Source organism: Brassica rapa, chromosome A04, assembly GCF_000309985.2.
Source record: "Brassica rapa cultivar Chiifu-401-42 chromosome A04, CAAS_Brap_v3.01, whole genome shotgun sequence".
NCBI classification, from domain to species: Eukaryota; Viridiplantae; Streptophyta; class Magnoliopsida; order Brassicales; family Brassicaceae; genus Brassica; species Brassica rapa.
In genome coordinates, this window is record NC_024798.2 from 10,904,457 (window position 1) to 10,923,933 (window position 19,477).

The window sequence follows — 19,477 nt, forward strand, 5'->3', positions numbered from 1 at the left end:
TTAGATTGCTTCTGCAACTTTCTGTCAAGTAATTAACAAAAAGTTATACGATATTGTGATAATTAATTTCGCTATATAAATAACTTTGATTTTTCTTTTTGTAATTTACCGTAACCGACGACATAATTTACACGCAAGTCATATTAGCGGTATAAGCTATACTAAAAATAACATTTTCTGTGTTTTCTTTTTACCTAAACAACATTTTTCTGTGTTATTATGCGATTGTTGTACTTTTGCATCGACACGTGTCCGAACCGTAGTGGAAAAAATGTGTCGGTAGTAGCAGAACTTAGGTGAGGGGTTTGGTATACAAGATAAATAATGGAGGGCATGGTGATATATCGTCGTTGTTGCACTACTCCCTGACTTCACGAGAGGGTTAGAATCTGTAGCTTTGTTTTGGCCTACTTTGATTGAAAGAAAACATGGAGTTTGATGTTAAAGTGTCGTTTTTAACAATATTGTAAAGCCCTCGGACTAAAGCCAGTTGACCCCATGGGATGAATACATAAAGGTCACGGGATGAATACATAAGAACATCTTCACCCCTCTTCTATAATAGAAATCTCTAAAATAAAAATAAAAGAAAGAATAGAGATGAAACTGTTTCTCCAATGTGTTTTTCTATAACATAATAAGAATGATATGCTTACCTCTATTATAAGAAAAACACATTGGAACAAAGCTTTTATCTCTAATTTTTCCTCTATTTTAGAGATTTCTATTATAGAAATGAGTTGGAAATAGTTTAAAGCAAAGAGTTGGACTAGTAAAATGTGACATAAAAAGAACAAATAGTGTTGTTGTCCAAAAAAAATAAGAAAAGAGTAGAGCTGGGTTGCGGGTCAAACCCGCCCCGCTGACCCGCCAACCCGCGGGTAAACTGATTTTTTTTACTTAAAAAATTTGACCCGCTTGACCCGCAAGAAGAAAATATGAAATCCGCACCCGCCCCGCTAAAACCCGCGGGTGATCCGCTAGACCCGCGGATAATATTAATAATATTAAAAATTATTAATTTAAATATTTTTTATTAAAATAACAATAAAATTTAATATTTTAAATATTTTTTATTAAAAATAACAATAAAATTTAATATTTTCAATATTTTTTATTAAAAATAATAAATATTAATCTATTTATAATTAAAATTAAATTATTTTTTAAAAATTTTCTATTTAAAAATAATATTTTCAAAAAAAATCTTTTTTTTTTAGTTTTTGCGGGTTGGCGGGTACCCGCACTGAATTTTGGCTGATCCGCACCCGCCCCGCATAAAAATCACTCAACCCGCACCCGCACCCGCGAACCAAAATTTTCAAATTACTCGACCCGCACCCGCCCCGCAGCGGGTCAAATGGGGCGAGGCCCGCGGATAATGATTCATATTCCCAGCACTAGAAAAGAGCAAAAAATGTTTGAAATTACAAAGGAGAAGCTAAAGGAAACATGATTATAAATTTATATTAAACAGAATCTTCATTTTCCCCTTAATACATTTTACAAGTTTGTTTTCTAAGCATTTCCAATTTCTCCACCACAAAATTCACAATGTTTTGTATTAAACCAAATAATGGCCTCTAGTGTCAATATTATACGTCCAATGATTACAAAAAAAATCTCATTACCAATTTCGAAAACCTGCGTCTCAAACCCGATCTATCTTCTCTAAGAAAAATATCAAAGTATAAGGATCCAAGTTGCAAAACAGAAAAATAATTTTGGACAAAACTCGTGGAATATGTTAAACTTTAGCATTCGTTCGCCAGTGGCTGTTTATCACAGCTATGGAGCTGATCAATACAATACTAAAAGGGGAATAAGGGCTCCCCTCATGCTTCCACGTCATCACAAATAATCAGCCAATAGGAAACCACTGATCAGCCACGTCAGATGCAGCGCACATTGCATTTGGGCCTCACATCAAATCGGCCCGATAGTGTTTGAAATCCGAAAGCCCGGAGAGTCCATGTATCGGTGAAGTCTTCTGTGCGATCTTCGATCCCCTTTGTCTTCCTGTTCCGTCGATTCCCTTTTTCTTCCTCTTCTCCGTTTATTACGTTTCACAAATCTTTATCGTGGACGATCAATTTTATCCCCACTCTACTGAACTTTAAATCTCACTAATGGATCTTTATCACTTTCTCCGTCCAGCTATCGATTTCAAAGGTATGATGTCGGGATTTCGCCATGCCGGTGTGTCCAAGATCGGCGTTGGATCCATCACCTGTTACCACCAGATCCGCGCCTACGGAGTTGTCCCGCGGCCTTAAACGGTGGCTCTGAAACAGAGACCAACTCCGAAACCCTAGCTTCACGGATCTGCTCAAGCCTCCAATCGTCGCTTAGGTCTGAGAATCACAAGCAGACGCACTCCCAAGACGGCGGGGAATAAGCTGGACCGAAGAGAAACAAATGAGAGAGAACCGCCATCCCTCACCGTAGATTCGTCGACACCATCTCCGTCCAGCTACGACCTCTGAACTTCATCACTTATTAATTCAATCTCCATCAATCATCAATCATCTTCACCACCCTTAGCATTCAGAAGTATCTTCTGATTAGCCAATTATAGCAGTGGATCTCCCAAATTCCTTTTATCTCGGTACGTTCTTATTTGTTCATTCCTGCAAATCTACTTCTACTTCCTGTGTCCATATGTTTTCTTGATCTTACGGATCCTTTGTTAAAATTATGTCATAAATGATGAATCTTTTTCTTCTTATTGAAGACATCACTAAGCATATATATATATATATATATATATATATATATATATATATATATATATTTACTATATCTTTACCAATGTTAGCACATGTATGTATCTGATCTTATTGTCTTGAATCTGGTTATTTATTTGTTTTTTTAAAGCGTTTTCAGCGGTACTCATACCAGCCACCGTGATAACTATCTCACTGGTGTCTCTGTTGGGGACTGTCCACGTTTAGGGTACATCAAAGTTTAGAAATTTGACGGAGTCATTGCATATACACTTGGTGGAGTGCAGTCCCGCGTTGCAGAAACTTCAGCACCAGAACCTGAAGTGCACAGAAGAAAGTAGTTTGGAGAAGAAAGCTATAAGTTCACTAGCTGGGACACCTGTGCACTGGCACACTACTCTTGAAGAGGTACCATCAGGAGGTATGCATGTTTGTTACATTTACTTATTGAGAATCTCTTATGAGGCTCTTGGCTTAATATAGCAACAGTCAACGTCGTAAGCAATGAAAAATATGATGATCTGCATCGTTCCTCATTGTATCTATTGTTCTCTTTTGCTTGCCTTGGCAGTACCAACAATAATCATAGCTCATGAGTTCTATGATGCTCTTCCAGTTCATCAGTTTCAGGTTTGTGTGATTTGCAATATAGTCTTCTCATTTTTCCAGCTTGTGCTTCTCTTTCTGGTTATTTTCTATGTTCTGTGTATGTTGCTTTCAAAGCAGTTCATCTTGAAGAAACAACATGAAGCTGTGAGATTCTTTCCCTTTTAGTTCCTATATAATGGTCTTTCTTTTTCTATTGCTGGTCATTCTAAATGGTTTCCTTATCCAGCTCCAGAAGCAACAAGGTCAGTCTTACGCACCTAATGAAGAGATGGATGAGAGTCTTCATGTAGCGACAAGTGGACGATCACATGGGCACGGGGAGTTTGAATTCAGCGAGATCTTTGTGCATCGGTTTTTTCACACCATAGAATTTTTTGCTTAGAGCTGTTTCCAACACCTCTTCTTACCTGCGTATATGGGCTCTCAGGTATCTATCTAATCATGGAGTAGTAGGAAGCTATTATATATATTACTCATGGCTTAATTATATCAATCATCCTTTGTGTGTATTGCAGTCTTCACACTCGGAGATATCGTCAGTCTTCTATGAGACTATGAGAAGGTCGCCCTTCTCGCTTGGGGTATGCGCATCCTCTCATTCTCTCTCTCTCTTAGTCTAACTAATATTAGCAAATCAACTAATCGATCTTTGTTTTTTCATTAAAATAAACAGGTACAACAATGTGTTGATCCTGATCGTTGGGATCATTGTTTTCATATTGTGGGATTGCTGCTGGTGATAGAGACACTGAGCACGTTCCTTCGCGCACTGCGTCTCCACTTGGTGGAGTTTCAGAACAAATTCTATGCTCATTTCTCTTTCGTTCTCACCGGAAACGAAGACGATTGATAGGGATGAATGATTGTTCCATTCCTATCCCATTCTCTGCAAAATTTGCATATATAAAAAAGGAACAAGACAAACCAAGTTTTATTTATTTTCTGCGAATATATTTTTCCCCTTCCACTTTCAGGGTGGACAGAATTAAATATGTTTATTTTGTTTGCCTGTCTGGAGATTAGATTTTTTTAAACAACAGTAGAGAAGGGGCTAATGGAATTTGTATAAGGTAAACTCATTTGTTGATGTGTTTGTTTGGAGTTAAATACGTGAGGATTTGTTTCCACTTACTATACAGTTCATCTACTGAAAATTGTTTGTCAATAAGGAATCAAATACTCGACAAATCACTTTTCTTTATCGAGATAACACAACTTCTAGAATCTCTAACAGTTTGTTTGGAATTGGTGTTGTTGTCTGCAGGCACAATCCTTTTTGCGAGAGTCAATCCTTTTTGATGAGGTCCTATAACAAATTAAGGTACTTTAACTAAGTTCTCTCTTACAAACAAATAGAAAGTAAACTAGAATAATGATTTGTTTCAGAATTTACAATTTTGCTTATCTAAATACAGGTGAGAGCCTGAGAGAGTTTGGCATATTAACTTTGCTTAGGGTTTTGTTTTTTTTCTTCATCTGTTTTAGGAGTTGAATAATATTTTGACAGACTTGAGTGTGCCAGTCTTTACTTATGAGATATTATGTGTGTTGAGCCAAATAAAATGTGTTTTGGTTCTATACACGTGATTGAATATTTCTCTTCTTTTTTTTTTACATTTTGTGTGGAAGTACATTTGCTTATTGTTAGCTTGAGGTTCAGTTTCTAATGTCACTCAGATCACAATGGAATAATATATAACATTTCAGATTTTTGCATATTTGAAATTTTTTGCAGCAAATTAAACGTACTGTCTGGTCTTATACAAAAACAAATTTCTCTATTCAAATAGAAACATTAGATTTCTTCAGGTGCAAAAAGCTGATGTGGTGTGAAATTTGTTGATTATGATCTGTTTTTAACGTAAAATGTACATTTAGTAGTCACACAGTAAGTTAAAGTGATCAACCTTCTCTCATTTTCAGTTACCACAATTGGTTAAGAATGGATTAGTAATAATATATTCAAATTTAAACGATTTTGTAACTGTCATAGTGGTAAAAAATAAAAAGGGAATATCTAAATTAGATTTCTTACATTAATCAATTTATTTATTTTTATGTGTTAAAATGTTGTTTGGAAATCATATCCTAACTTTAATTAGGAAGAAGTTAAAAATTTATGAATGGTGCTATTGTTAAAAATTCTTAAAAAAAAACGGAGTTTGTCAATAAAATCGTACCATAAGTTATGTAAGTTTGGTTGAATATCTAAAAATTAAGACATGGAAGGAGTCACTGGATATCAATACAAAGATTCATGTTTTGCCTCTATATGCATAATAAATATATATATATATATATATAAACATACCTGAAGCGAAAAATAAATAGATTTTGATTAAATGAAAAAAAGTTTCACATCAAATTTGTAGAAACATAGATATAAAGAAGCTTAAGGAACAAAAGTAATCACTAAATTACATATTAACTTAGAATTTGTAAAATCTTACAATATTTATTTAAAAATGTTTGCTATAATAACGTCTCCTCCATATATATTAACAATCATGCGTACTCAGTTGCGGTAACAAAGAACATATGAAAAAAATTGTATAAAAAAAAATGAGAAAACGCTATTTTGAACTAAATGCTTAAAAGTCATAAAAAATGGATACAGAGAGATGTAATCTCCATAAATGTGCAGAGCAATGTGTAGAAACTACATGACATTTTTTTGTCAATGCAAAAAGATACAATCTTGACATGAATATGAAAACGGATCACAGTATAACCCCAACATAAGAATACAACCCAATTTAATAACAAAATACACACCTAGGATATTATTTTCTTAACTTAAACTCCAGAAAAGTCTACATAAAAAGTTCATCAATCACAACAATGCTAAAAAACACGTAAAAATAATGAAATATAATAAATAATTGAGATTTATAGAAATAGTTGTCAAATGTTGATCTTAAGATTATTTAGGTTTATGAATGCTTTTCCATATTTAGAGTGAAAGCTATAAGCACAAAATATGATTTTTTTTAAGATGACACGTATTAGATGACATACATTTGGAAGACTATTAAACTATATTATAATTTTACAATACATTGTAACAGTTTTAGTGTCACTTTTAAGTATTATAGCAAATCTTATTTTGAATCTCATATGATCCAGTCAAGAGAGGTCATGTTAAATCCTCGCATTTTCCCTTGGTTTCAGGACATAACTAATGATATATTTTCAAGATTACTATGGTTGGAGTCTTGGAGTATTGAACATGTTATTCCAAGGAGGAATATACAGTGTTACATGCGAGAATAGGGCATCACTCCTACATTGATGTGGCTGGTCCGGCTTGGTTGCATTCGATGCTTGCTCAATAAAGCGGAAATGCTTGAAACCCGTATCTACCATCAAACATCTACCAACAACATCATATGAAGCAGGTAAAAGAATAGACACACACGATGTAAGAGCTTATTTAGAGATACTGGTGATTCCATGATTACAAACAATTTTGAATTCATTAGAGAATAAAACATACGATGAAGCGTGATAGTGAATTTGTCGAAGAAGACAAAGTAGTGATTGCTCATTAAGAAGTCCATGATGCTGCGTTTGGAGGATGTGCCAGAAAGAGAGAAGAAGACGGTAAAGAAGCAAAAGAAAATGTTGAAAATGGTAGCCAAGGCTTTGGGTGCGCTAGAGAGGACAAAGAGACACAAACTAGCTCAGTGAGTAAATCATGCCGAAAAATTACTTGTGATATAGTTTGGAATTGTAATATGCAGAACATGATCGTATTATTATCGTGAGAAATTATGTACTTGTGTTTTGTCTCAATTCCACCATGTTAGTTTATTGCAGTGTTCTTTGTACTCTTTACATTACTTGGCCTTTAACCGGAATTACATCTTTGATCTAAATGTACAATCTTTAATTTAGGTATTTAAACAATCGGAAAGAAACTAACAAAAGAAAGACTTAGACTTTAACAAAGAGAAGTAGAATGAAAGAGATGAACCACACAAGATAAAAAAAGGAAAAATCAGTTAATGAGCTTTGGCCTTCTCTTTAAATACACCTACAAGATTAACCGTCTTTGTAAGACCAGTTTTACTTGCTTTGGAAATTGTTGATAGAGCTCCATCTTTCTTGGAAAAGGCAATTAAGATTTGTATAGGATTAAGGAAATTTGACAAAACCATCAAAGAAGACAAACTAATACCACATTAAACAATAACGACCAACAAACGTTTTAAAATTTCTGTTCACAAAAGAATAAAGAAATATTAAAAATCAAAATAGTATATGGTGTTTACGAAAACAAATATTAAAGGCTCGAAGTAAGAAAAAAACTAATCGTCTAAATCACAAAAAATTTTAAATGGAAATTAAAATAATAAGGCTATATCGAATTAGAAATCATTTTTATTTTTAATTTGTGATATTAGTACAAGATTGTTGAATGTTTTTACTGGACATGAAAAAAATAATAAGATAATAATGTTTTTGGATCATAGTTTTGGACTGAAAATATATTCAAAATTCCCCTAATTAGTATATACAATTCATTTTTAATAACAGCATTAACATGATTGTAGTTTAAAAAATAGTAATTTTAGAACAAACTAATATATAATAATAAAATTTAAATAAATAGTGATATATTTAGAATAGTTTGATTATCATTTTACACTGAATTTTAATCCAGAATAATATTTTAACTATAGCTAGATTTTAAGATATTTTTGTTTATAACTAATACAATAATATAGTAATAATAATTCCTGACAAAAAATAGTAATAATAATATTTTATAGAATTTTCAGTGTATTTAAGACATACAACATTTTTAAAAGTTTTTTAATTTAAAGCAATGAGTATTTAAATTAGCCTTATGTATTATAATTGTAAAAATTTTTATTATAATCGTAAGAAAATATATTTTAAAAGATTAAATTGCATATAAAAAAAACATAATTATGATATAAATAATACATATAACAAAGAAATATGTGATGTGGAGATTAAAAATATATTTTCTTAATAACCTAAATATGTAATAAAATATATTTTGGAGAATTACTAAGGTTTAGCAAAAAAAATTATTCATTTCACATTTGTTCACCATCCCATACATATTTTAGATAGTGGAAAAATTGTAAGTTTTACTGATTATAATTCAGTTTATTATTTATATTTTATAACATATATGTAATATATTGTAATATAGATATTAAATACAATATTATTTGAATAAACCCGGGCGTAGCCCGGGTAAAATCTCTAGTCTTGAATAAGAGAGAAACAAAGTAGAGAGAGAGAGTGTAACAAACTTTATTAATCTCACATTAACCGTAAAATGTATGTACATTGTAGTTTTATACTGTACAGTAAATACAGAAAAATATACAAAAAGTGTATGTATATATAGTAATACTGTTGATGCGACAGAACGACTGAGGCAGCAAGGATGAAACGACGCCTAGTAGAGCTTTGAGACAAGGCTTGAGAGACCGGCTGGTCTGTCAAATATCTCATCGGGCTTCAGAGATCTGCGGGTCTGTCGGAGATCTCGTCGGGCTTGTTCTGAGTGTCATATGTTAACTTTGCAGAACAAGCTAGAGTAATCAATTTATGTTGAGTAGTCTCACAATTTCAATAGCGTACAAATCAATTCTAAATCACCATTGATGCCAGCAATGAATTAGTACTAGGGATGATTCTCTCTGCAAGTGAAAAAATTGAAACGCAGGAAGCTGAGGATATTCTCTCTCAATGTGAAGACATTATAAAGAAGGATGCTGAAGGTAGCAGCAGCAGCCACAGCGAAGTGAATAGCTGCCATGCGAGCAATAAATTAGTGCTAGCGATTATTCTCCGTCTATTTCGATACATTAAAAAGAAGGAAGCTTAAGGTAGCAGCAGCAAAAAGAGAAGTGGAAAACATTGAAACTGAGACTAACATCACCGATGTTGATGTCCGTCTACTACAGGTTTTCTAAGAAAAGTATTCGTGGGCTTTATTTTGGTTTGTTGTCTTATTTGTTAAGCTAGGGTTTCGTTTAGTATTTTCTATTTAAGAAGAAAACCTTAGGCTATATTTGTAAGGCAGCTTTGTTATTTTAATAAACTGAGATTCCTCTTAAACTCTTGTTTTTAATTCGACTTAATCCATCAAAACAGAAAGCTGATCTCAAATGGTTCTTTGAATCCCTTGATTGAGCAAAACAGGTCCTAAAAAGGATTATGGCAGATCTCACAAAGAAATTACAACAACTCAAAACATTTATTAACGTCTCTTATTAGGATTTTTTAATGACGTTTTGGTTTCATGCGTGCAGCTTATATCAAAGTGAATTTAATGGCATATTTAACGAATATATGAAGCCTAAGAGCATCATTATATTAGGGTTTCTTAATGATTATTTAAGTATTTAAATTTATTTAAGAACTCTAGTTAAAAAAAAACTATTCGATTTTGTGCTCCCATGGTAGTTTCTTAACTAAGGGTTCTTAAAAAAAAAATACCAAACTTTTTTTGATTAATACTAAAATTTATTTATTAAATAAAACATATTAAAAGATAAAACTATATATGTTCTTTGGTTTTTTTAATTTATTCTTACATGATTTTGAATGGTCATGGGAGATTATTGGTATCTACAGACCTTCGAGTGAAGAGAGACATTTTCCAGTAGTTTTTTGTATAGTTGCTAAAACAAGTTGTGATGTTGTGTCTTACTCTTTGCTGGTGAATCCTTTTGAGTTCACAGTTTGTTCAACTCTTGCCATGTAAATAAATCTCTCTCTCTTGTCTCTTCTACTTTGTTCTTGATGAGGATCACTTTGTTGTATTGACATATTAATCTAATTTAATTTGCAAATTTTGCTTCTGTCTCAAGAAGAAAAGAGAGAAGCAACTGGACAACACCATAAACTCAATGATGTCAGGGGACTTATTATAAACGGTTGTTGGAATCGTTTCTTTAAAGGTGCCAGACTTTTGAAAAAAGTAGAACAAGATTAGTGTCAAAAATAGGGAGATCATTCAAGTATTACTTATCTTTGTGGTTGTTACACAATTCGTGGAACTGTAGAAGTTAAGGCCTAGCCTAAGCTGAGAAAGAACAAAATAATTATGTTGGACCTAGAACAGGACTGTGTATGGCAATGAAAAAATTCCTACTTCAGACAAAAACTGAAAACTAGGAAAACATGATTCCCCCGGCTTCTGCAAGTTCATGACCATGTCTTTATTCATAGTAGACTTGGTAGAAACATTCTCTTGCCGCCTAGTACCAAGAAGCCAGTCATCGCTGTTGCTACTGTCTTCTTCAATGGAGAGACAAGGAAGAACAGGTTCATCAAACAGTGAACTGTACCGGAATTCTTTGCTTGTCTTATGTTTTTTTTTCTTCTTTGATTCAGAAAGAACTGTAGTCTTGTCACTATCAAGAGAAGCTAGTTGTCTTTTAGCTTATTTGTGGGCTTTATTTTGGCTTGTTGTCTTTTAGCTTATTTGTTAAGCTAGGGTTTCGTTTAGTGTTTTCTATCTAAGAAGAAGACGTTAGGCTATATTGTAAGGCATCTATGCTATTTTAACAAACTGAGATTCCTCTTAAACTCTTGTTTTTCATATTTATTATTGGGATCAGTAGTGCTCAAGAAAGTGCTTTAGGTTGCCTATAGGCGGTACTTAGCGCTAAACATTACCAGACCGTAGCGATTATTTTCTAAACCGCCTAAACAGTTACAATATAATATAATAAATATTATATAGTTTATTATCTATAAATTATAATAATCATCAATCTATATTATTATTTACGATGTGATTTTTTCAATCGAGTTCTCATGCTAAAATTTAGAATGGTTAAAGTTGATGATATCATTAATGAATTTTATATATAACTAGATGTTTTGTCCGCACATGCGGGCATAATCATCTTACGAATACGTATTATTTGATATCTTATTAATCCAAAAATCACCATTATAAAACTCTAATTAGTGAACATGTTGAAAGAAAAGAATTATTGTAAATTCTTTGTTCCTCAAAATTTATACCAGTTATGTTGAAATTTTAGTTAAATTATCAAAAGGTAGATTCCACTTTTTTCTTCTAAATTTCCCATGGAGGAATATATTTATAAGAAAAAATTTCCCTATGCAATTTTGATAAGGAATAAATTGAACAAAAATTCATATATTTTTTAAATTTTTCAATTCCTCAAACGAAATTTTATTTTTTATTTTTTTCATTTTTCTAGTGGTCACCAACTGATTCTATAGTGTTTCACGGATTAAACTTAAACTGCTTTAAAGTAAAAGCAAGAAAATTTGTTTTGAACTAAATCACAAGTTAAGTTATTATTTATGATTTTAAATAGTGAAATCAAACATCAAATTATATATATATATATATGTCAAAAAAACGTTCATCAAACTATGTACTTATTATTGTGTTAAAAGTTTTAAAACACTCATATATTAGAAATAGTTTAGAAAATATCTTTACATAAATATTTTTGTTTGACTAATATTTAATTATAAACTGTTTTATATCTTAGTTTTTTTAACTTTATAATAAAAAAATATTGTTTTCAGATATCAACACAATATATATATATATATATATAAGAATTCTCTTAATTTTTAAATATATTTTCACAATTTTATTATATTAGTTGATAATTAATTATTTAATATAACATATAAATTTAATATTATTAAAATAAAATGCTTGTTTTATTATATATAAAATTCCCTACGGTTTTTGTGAAAATTAATAAACATTCAGTTAAAAACTAATAATAAATCAATGACCTATATAAAAGCTTAAAACCTAATAAAATATGAAAAATAAGAAAATAAGAATTTTAATATAACATGTAGATTTAAATATTATTAAATCAAAATTCGTTTTTAATTATATATAAAATTCATTACGGATATTTTTAAATTAATAAATTAGTGATTCAGCTAAAAATTATTAATAAATCAATAACTAAGCTAAGACCTAATAAAAACATACAAATAAGCAAAATTGACTAAAATCATGGAAAACATGACAAATAAACAAAATCAAAATAATTATATATCTTATTACATATTTTATAGTTATATTATTTAAATTAATAAATTATGGAATCAACTTAAAACTATTAATAAATTAATGACTCAGCTTAAACTTAATTAAAATATGACAAATAAACAAAATTACCTAAAATCATGGAAATCATGACAAATAAGCTAAATCACCTCATAAATAATAGTATAGATTAGTCTTATAATCAAAAACAGATTTTATTAATAATATTAATTTTCATAAAAAATAAGATAATTCTTATATATTGTGTTGTTATCTTAAAATATATATTTCAATTATAAAAGTTAAGAATAAGATATAAAATGATTTCTTATTAATAATATTAGATTTTTTTTTTAAAAAAAAATAATTTTTATATATTGTGTTGTCAACTTAAAATTTATTTTTTCAATTATAAAAGTTAAAAATAACATATTAACAATTTATAATTAAATATTATCAACTAAAAAAAATTTGTATAAAGATATTTTTCCAAAATATTTCTATATGTGAATGTTTTATTTTAAAATTTCAACATAAAAATAAACACATTTTTAGTGAAGCTACTAGTCTTGAGAAGCTATCACTTGAGCATTGCATAAGTCTGGTGGAGCTTTCCTCTTCAATTAGAAACCTACACAAACTGGAAGAGTTGAACATGAGGAGATGCAAAAAGCTTGGGTTATTCCCCACCAACATCAAATTAGCATCTCTTGACTATGTTAACAATGATGATTGCTCACGATTGAGAATATTGGACTAGAGCTATGAGTATTGGGCTAACTATATGATGTATATTAGGCCTGTTAGGTATGACGGTTATTAGGTCATACGATGATGTATATATACTTTGTATGTGACGTTAAAGAGAAACACGAAAGCATATTCAGTTTATTCACAGAGAACATTTCCAGATATTTCTAGCAACATCAAACATCTTGGAGTAAGGAACACAAAGATAAAAGATGTTTCTGCATTATCCGTAGCTGAAAGATGGCTTCGTCTTGGCACATTATATATAGGCAGCAAAAGCCTCAAGAGATTAACACAGGTCCCAGAATGTGTAAGAGGTTTGGACCTAAGCGACGGTGATATTAAGAATATTCCAGATTGCATCATAGGTCTTCCTCGACTACATTATCTCATCATCAAAAAGTGCAGAAAGCTGGTGTCACTGCAGGGTCTTCCGACATCGCTTAGGAATCTCGATGCAGATGATTGTGTATCACTCAAAAGCGTGTGTTTCTCTTTCTATGAATCAAAAGCTGCGTATATTACTCTGGGCGACTGCAAGTGTGTTAAATCAGAAAAAGATGTGATAAGAGTATCTTCCACTTTCTACGAACCAGAGAGATAAATAACGTTTTTCAACTGTTTATCACTAGATGAAGAAACAAGAAGAGTAATCATGCAACAATGGGATTACAAGTATGTATGGTTACCAGATAAAGAAGTCCCTCCAGAGTTCACTCACAGAGCCAAAGGAAACTCCATAACCATCCCTAAGAGGACTTTCTCTGCCTTCTCAAGGGTTATGGCTTGTCTCCTGCTTTCTCCGCTCAAAGAGCTCACGGTCCCGAGTAAAAATCTTTATCTTCTAAGATGCAAAGGTATTCTCATTAATGAACTGGTATGCTACACAACAAAGTCTCGTGTTGGCCAGGGGGATATCCTCCTCCCCCACTCCTAACTGAGCACATGTTTGTCATTTTTGGGGCCTTGTTTAAAGAGCACACTTGTCTTGAACTGGAAGCAACTATGAGGCAGATTCAATTTGAATTCGCCTGCAACTCAGAAATTAGCATGATTATTGAGTATGGTGTCCAGATGTTGGGGAGGAGGGTGAGATGAAAATATCTTCCTCTTTCCACGGTCCTAACAGAGAAGTGAGGTTCCTCAACTGCATAAAACTAGATGAAGAAGCTAGAAGACCAATCATACAAGAATCGGCTTACAAATTTGTATGTTTTCAAGGTCAACAAGTCCCTGCAGAGTTCACTCACAAAACCACAGGAAACTCGGTAGTAACCATCACTAAGGGGACTCTCTCTATCAAACCTACAACAACCTTTAGACTATGGCCACAAGATTACTCGTAGTCTAAGAAGCGAAGGTGTCTCATCAATGAGCTTGAATGCCATCCGAATTCACCGTCTTGGTATTTTTCAGAGAGGCATCCTCCACCACTCCTAACAGAACACCTGTTAGTATTACGTGGGGCTCTGTTTAAAGAGCGCATATGCGTTGAAGTGGACTCAAATATTCAATTTGAATTCAGTTGCAACGAAAAATTGAGTGCGTCGCAAAGATCATAGCGGTGGAAGGTGAAAGCAGTAGCAAAGATAGGAAAAAGTAGAGTGATGGAGCCATTAAGGTCTCTAAAGATGAAAATATCGTCAAAACCAATAAGCATGCATGTTGGTGGAGTGGGCTTTAAGAGGCTAGTTGGTCTGAAGAAGAAGAAGAAAAATAAGGCGGAGCCAAACTTTTAGATCAATAAGCTTTTGTAGTTTAAGCTGATAATCATTTTGATAGCACTAAAAAAGTTTTGATCGCAAATATAGGCTTCGAATGTTACGAACCGTCCCGCCCCGCACCGCAGTTAACAATAACAAAAATCTCTACATATACCATATATCTATACGTTTTTATAACTGTTAAAACCGTACCGGAGTTAAACCGCGTGTCCCGTACCGCTCAAACTGCAGTTACCATTCGGAGCTATAGACTCTAAGAATCAAAATGACCAAAATGTTTCATTAAAGAGGTAAATATACATTTAGGGGGCGACTGGTTTTCCTGCTACCACCCGCAAACGCAGCTTTTGCGGTTGGTAGCGGTTGTCGGCGGTTTGCAACAATCACTCAAATCGCTCTAAACCATTTCAAACCGCTTCAAACCGCTCTGAATCTCATAAATTCAAAAGCTGGCTCCAGCTAGCGTTTGCGGTTGCGGACGGTTGCGGGAGGGTAAATTTTTTTTCTTTTTTTTTAAAACAATATACATACAAAAGTAAAAATATTTAATAAAAAATTTAAAATTGAAATTATGAAAATATTAAAATATATCTATTATATTTTAATTAATATTATAAAAATTTATAATAAAAACAATTTCAATAAATTTTCAAAAATTAAAATTATAACTTTCTAAATATAAATTTTATATTTATTATAATTTTATGAATTTTGATATTTTAATAATTATATTAAATGTAAATATTGTTAATTTATTATTTGATTGTTACCGCATTAGGTAGTTAACCAGTCATAAGTCACCCGCAAACGCACCAATTTTTAACCGCAGTACCAGTCGTACAAATCTCTTAAAACCGCTAGAAACCGCAACCGCCCGCATCCACAAACTCCTGCAACCGCAACCGCAACCGCTGCGTTTGAACCAGTCAGACTCTTACACCCATAAGGTTAACCAATCCAAACCTTAGGGTTTAGAATTAAGGGGTGGAGATTTAGGATTGAGGTTTAAAATTTTATAAAATAAAAAATAAATATTAAAAATTTGAAAATAAAAATTTGAAAATAGTTTCAAAAAGTATTTTCGAATTAAAAAAGAAAATTTTCAAAATTTTTTTTTAAAAATTCAAAAAAAAAGTTTTCAAAAAAAAAATTATAAAAAAGTTTGAATTTGAAAACATATAATCTAAAACTATAAAAAAAATTATTTTTTTTATTTTTTATTTATCTAGGGTATTAGGGTCTTTTTACCTATTAAATGAAACATTTTGGTCACTTTCCTCCTTGTGATTTACTAATGGGGAAATTTTACTTATACACCTTTTATGATACCACTTTTCAACTTTACCATCAATCAAAAGGCATTTTCAAAAATACCACATTCATTAATGTGTAAAAGACAATATTGCCCTTAACTTATCTTCAACTCATTTCTCTCTCTCTCGTGAATCTCCGTCCGTCGTCTATCGTCTCTGTTCAGATCCGCTGTTTTCCGTTCAGATCCACCGTCTCCGTTCAGATTCGCTGTCTCTGTCCTCCAGATCCACCGTCTCTGTCCTGAACCGACGTCTTCGTCCAGATTCGTCGTCTTTGTCCAGATCCACGAAGCAATCAAGATCGAGACTAAAAACTTCAAATGTTGAATCCTCAGCAAAAATCACAACCTGTAAGTATTTTTTTCGGATTTTGTTGTTTTGATCTAAGAGAAAGAGTTATCTATTAATAGTCTGATCTAAGAGAAAGATTTCTAATAGTGAACATTGAGTTTTTGAAAATTTATAACTCTTTATAAATCAAAGTTATTTAGTAATGTAATTGACATGTTCAGTTCCCGACACTCATAAAAGAAGCATATGTTCAAGCTTATATGAGAGCCACAACTCTGCCATCACACATTTTCTTTGATCTACAATGTTAATCATCAAATTCATCATTGTCTCTTGTTTTTTTTCTAAAGTCTTATTGACCAACCATTGACATTTTTTAGTTTCTTCTTGTGTCTTAGATTGCAGAGTCTGTTTCTTTTAGCAGCGATAAAAAGTATGATATAACACAAGTGAAGGCTCCACCTCAGCTGCAGAAAACGATATGTTAAGTAACTCAATCAACTAAAAGACAATTTAGAAAGGCTTATAAGACAGTTTATAAAGTTTGTTAAATAATTTATAAGGTTTATAAATTCTGCACAATTTTGAAGTTAACTACGAGGTATTGTGATACTTCAACAGAGCTACCAGACAAGCCAAAACTGATCATCCAACGTTCAAATATGAATTATGTTGAAAATGATTTTTTGTATTTTAGGTAAGGAGGAATTTAGTGAAATTGAGAATTCACACCTTACGGAAGTGTTGTAGAACTAGCTAGAAAGAATAACATTCAATTTTCAGGAGAACCTTATACAAATAAGATTATTGATGAATGGGGGTAGATCTATGGTTCACTTTCTCATATCAACCAATGGGGTTAGATCTATGATTATTGATGAATGTAAATAATTTATAAAAATTTATAAAAAACGTTATGAAAGCATATATTCAATTTATAAGGGTATTATATGAGTTCCATAGGTTTATAAATCAACTAAAAGAGTCAATAACCATTTAGAAAGCCTTATAAAACAATTTATAATGGTTTGTATAATAATTTATAAGTGTACGTAAATAATGTATATGGGTTTATAAAAATAATTTATTAAGTTTATACACCATTATAAATATTATAAAATGATTTATATGGGAATTTAAAATTTCTGAAGCGGTGGAGTCTTGATTGCTGTCCACATGTACCTCAGAATCTGCCATGTATCATCATCTCTTTACAAAGCCTTATAAGGATATGTAAAATTATTATTATTTTTTTTTTTGATCGAAAAACATACTTAATTCATTAAAGGAGTAACCCAACAATAGTTTTACTCATCCACCAACGGAGAGTTACTTAAAGATCGTAGTGCTGCTTTAGCAAGAGTATCAGCGATAGCATTTCCCACACGCGGGATGAAACAAAAAGAGATAGAGCTAAAAGAACTAGATAGATGGTGAATGTCGAAGAGTGTTCCTTGAATCCAAATGTTATTCTTCTTGGTGGCCAAGAGAGAGATGAGAGTTTTGGAGTCAGAGAAAACTCTAAGAGAGTCAATGCCACGGTTGACCGCTTCTGTGATTGCGGCCTTTAACGCCAACGCCTCTGCTACAAGGGCTGAGGAGACTGAGCGGCGTTTTGAAGAAGTGCTGCCTGCTGGTGAAGACATGTTATCGCGAAAGTGCCATCCCATTCCACAGTTCCCAGAGACAGAGTCCCAAGCAGCATCCGAGAAGACACTCCATGAAGGTCCTGCAACATGAGAAGATTGGGGAACATGGGAGTTAGACACACGGCGAGAGAGATCCACATTCTGTGGCAAAGTTATTTTTTCCTGCTTGTCATGAGCTCCTGCCCAAGCTCGAGAGTCTTTAAGGATTTTCAAGACCGTTTCATCAATCGTGTACTTTTTATCATCAAACAGTAGCTTGTTTCTATTGGTCCAGAGGTTCCAAATCACCCATGGGGAGATAGGCGTTGTTCCTAGTCCTACCGGAGGCAATGTAACGATTCTACTGCAACTGTCCAAAAGTTCTGAGACCGACATTGGAGGTTGTTGTATAGAAGACGGGGAATTAAGGCAAGGAAGTTTGTTCCAAACTTCGGTAGCAAAAGGACAGTGAAGCAGAACATGGATCTCAGTTTCGACCGCACCACACCTCATGCATTTATCATCAATGGCGATTCCCCTGTTTTGTAGTGCGGCACCAACGGGAAGGGCTCCAGCGTTGGCCTTCCAGAGTAGATGCTTGAGCTTTGATGAGGTGTTGAGGGACCATATCCGCTTCTTCCAGTCAAAGTGGTCTAGTGGATCCGGGTCTGAGTTGATCTTTGCCAATGCATAGCCTGATCTCGTTGTGTACATACCCGATTTATCATTCAGCCACACCAACTCATCCTTCATATCACAGTCGCTAGTGATAATTGACTTTATAGCCTCCTCATAATGAGGCAAATGCTCTCTGATCATTTGAAGGTTCCAACTGTTGGATGCAGGTAAAAGAAAGTCCGCCACGCAGAGATTGAGATTAGCTTGGGTAGGCGGGCCTACAGGGGTCATGGGTCTCTCCAGACTGAGCCAAGGCTCTGCCCAAACCCTAATGTCTTTCCCGTTTCCCACGATCCAGCCAAGTCCTTTGCGGAGAACCTCTCTTCCTGCTAGTATTCCCCTCCATCCGTGGGAGGCTACTGCAGGTGCCGTGCAACCTAAGAAAGAGGCATTTACACAATACTTCCCAAGTAAAGTCTGTGCAAGAAGAGACTGAGGTTCTTTTAGTATCCTCCAAGCTAGTTTTGCCAACAGAGCATTGTTGAACTGTTCTACTTCTCTGAAACCCAAACCTCCGATCCCTTTTGGTCTAGTAAGTCTATTCCAGGACACCCAGCAGAGCTTTCTTACTGCTGGTTTTGCATCCCACCAGAACCGCGTTAGGACGCTCTGAATTTGTTTACAGATCGAGAGGGGCAGTTTAAAACAGGACATTGTGTACGTCGGCAAGGCTGCTAACACTGCTTGTAGAAGAACTTGTTTCCCGGCG

The 19,477-nt window shown here is 33.1% G+C and overlaps 1 long non-coding RNA gene across 6 annotated transcripts; it reads left to right on the forward strand.

Moving 5' to 3' along the window:
- The first annotated feature begins 126 nt into the window (after positions 1 to 126).
- LOC103849492 lies at positions 127 to 10,913 on the forward strand. 6 transcript variants are annotated; one of them, XR_004457274.1, is made up of 8 exons: positions 127 to 2,608; positions 2,878 to 3,147; positions 3,298 to 3,479; positions 3,562 to 3,762; positions 3,851 to 3,916; positions 4,009 to 4,405; positions 4,600 to 4,656; positions 4,751 to 10,913. It is a non-coding gene; the product is annotated as an uncharacterized LOC103849492 (long non-coding RNA). The 6 variants fall into 6 exon arrangements; XR_004457273.1 differs by having other exon boundaries at positions 4,009 to 4,656; XR_004457271.1 differs by having other exon boundaries at positions 4,600 to 10,913.
- The last annotated feature ends 8,564 nt before the right edge of the window (positions 10,914 to 19,477 follow it).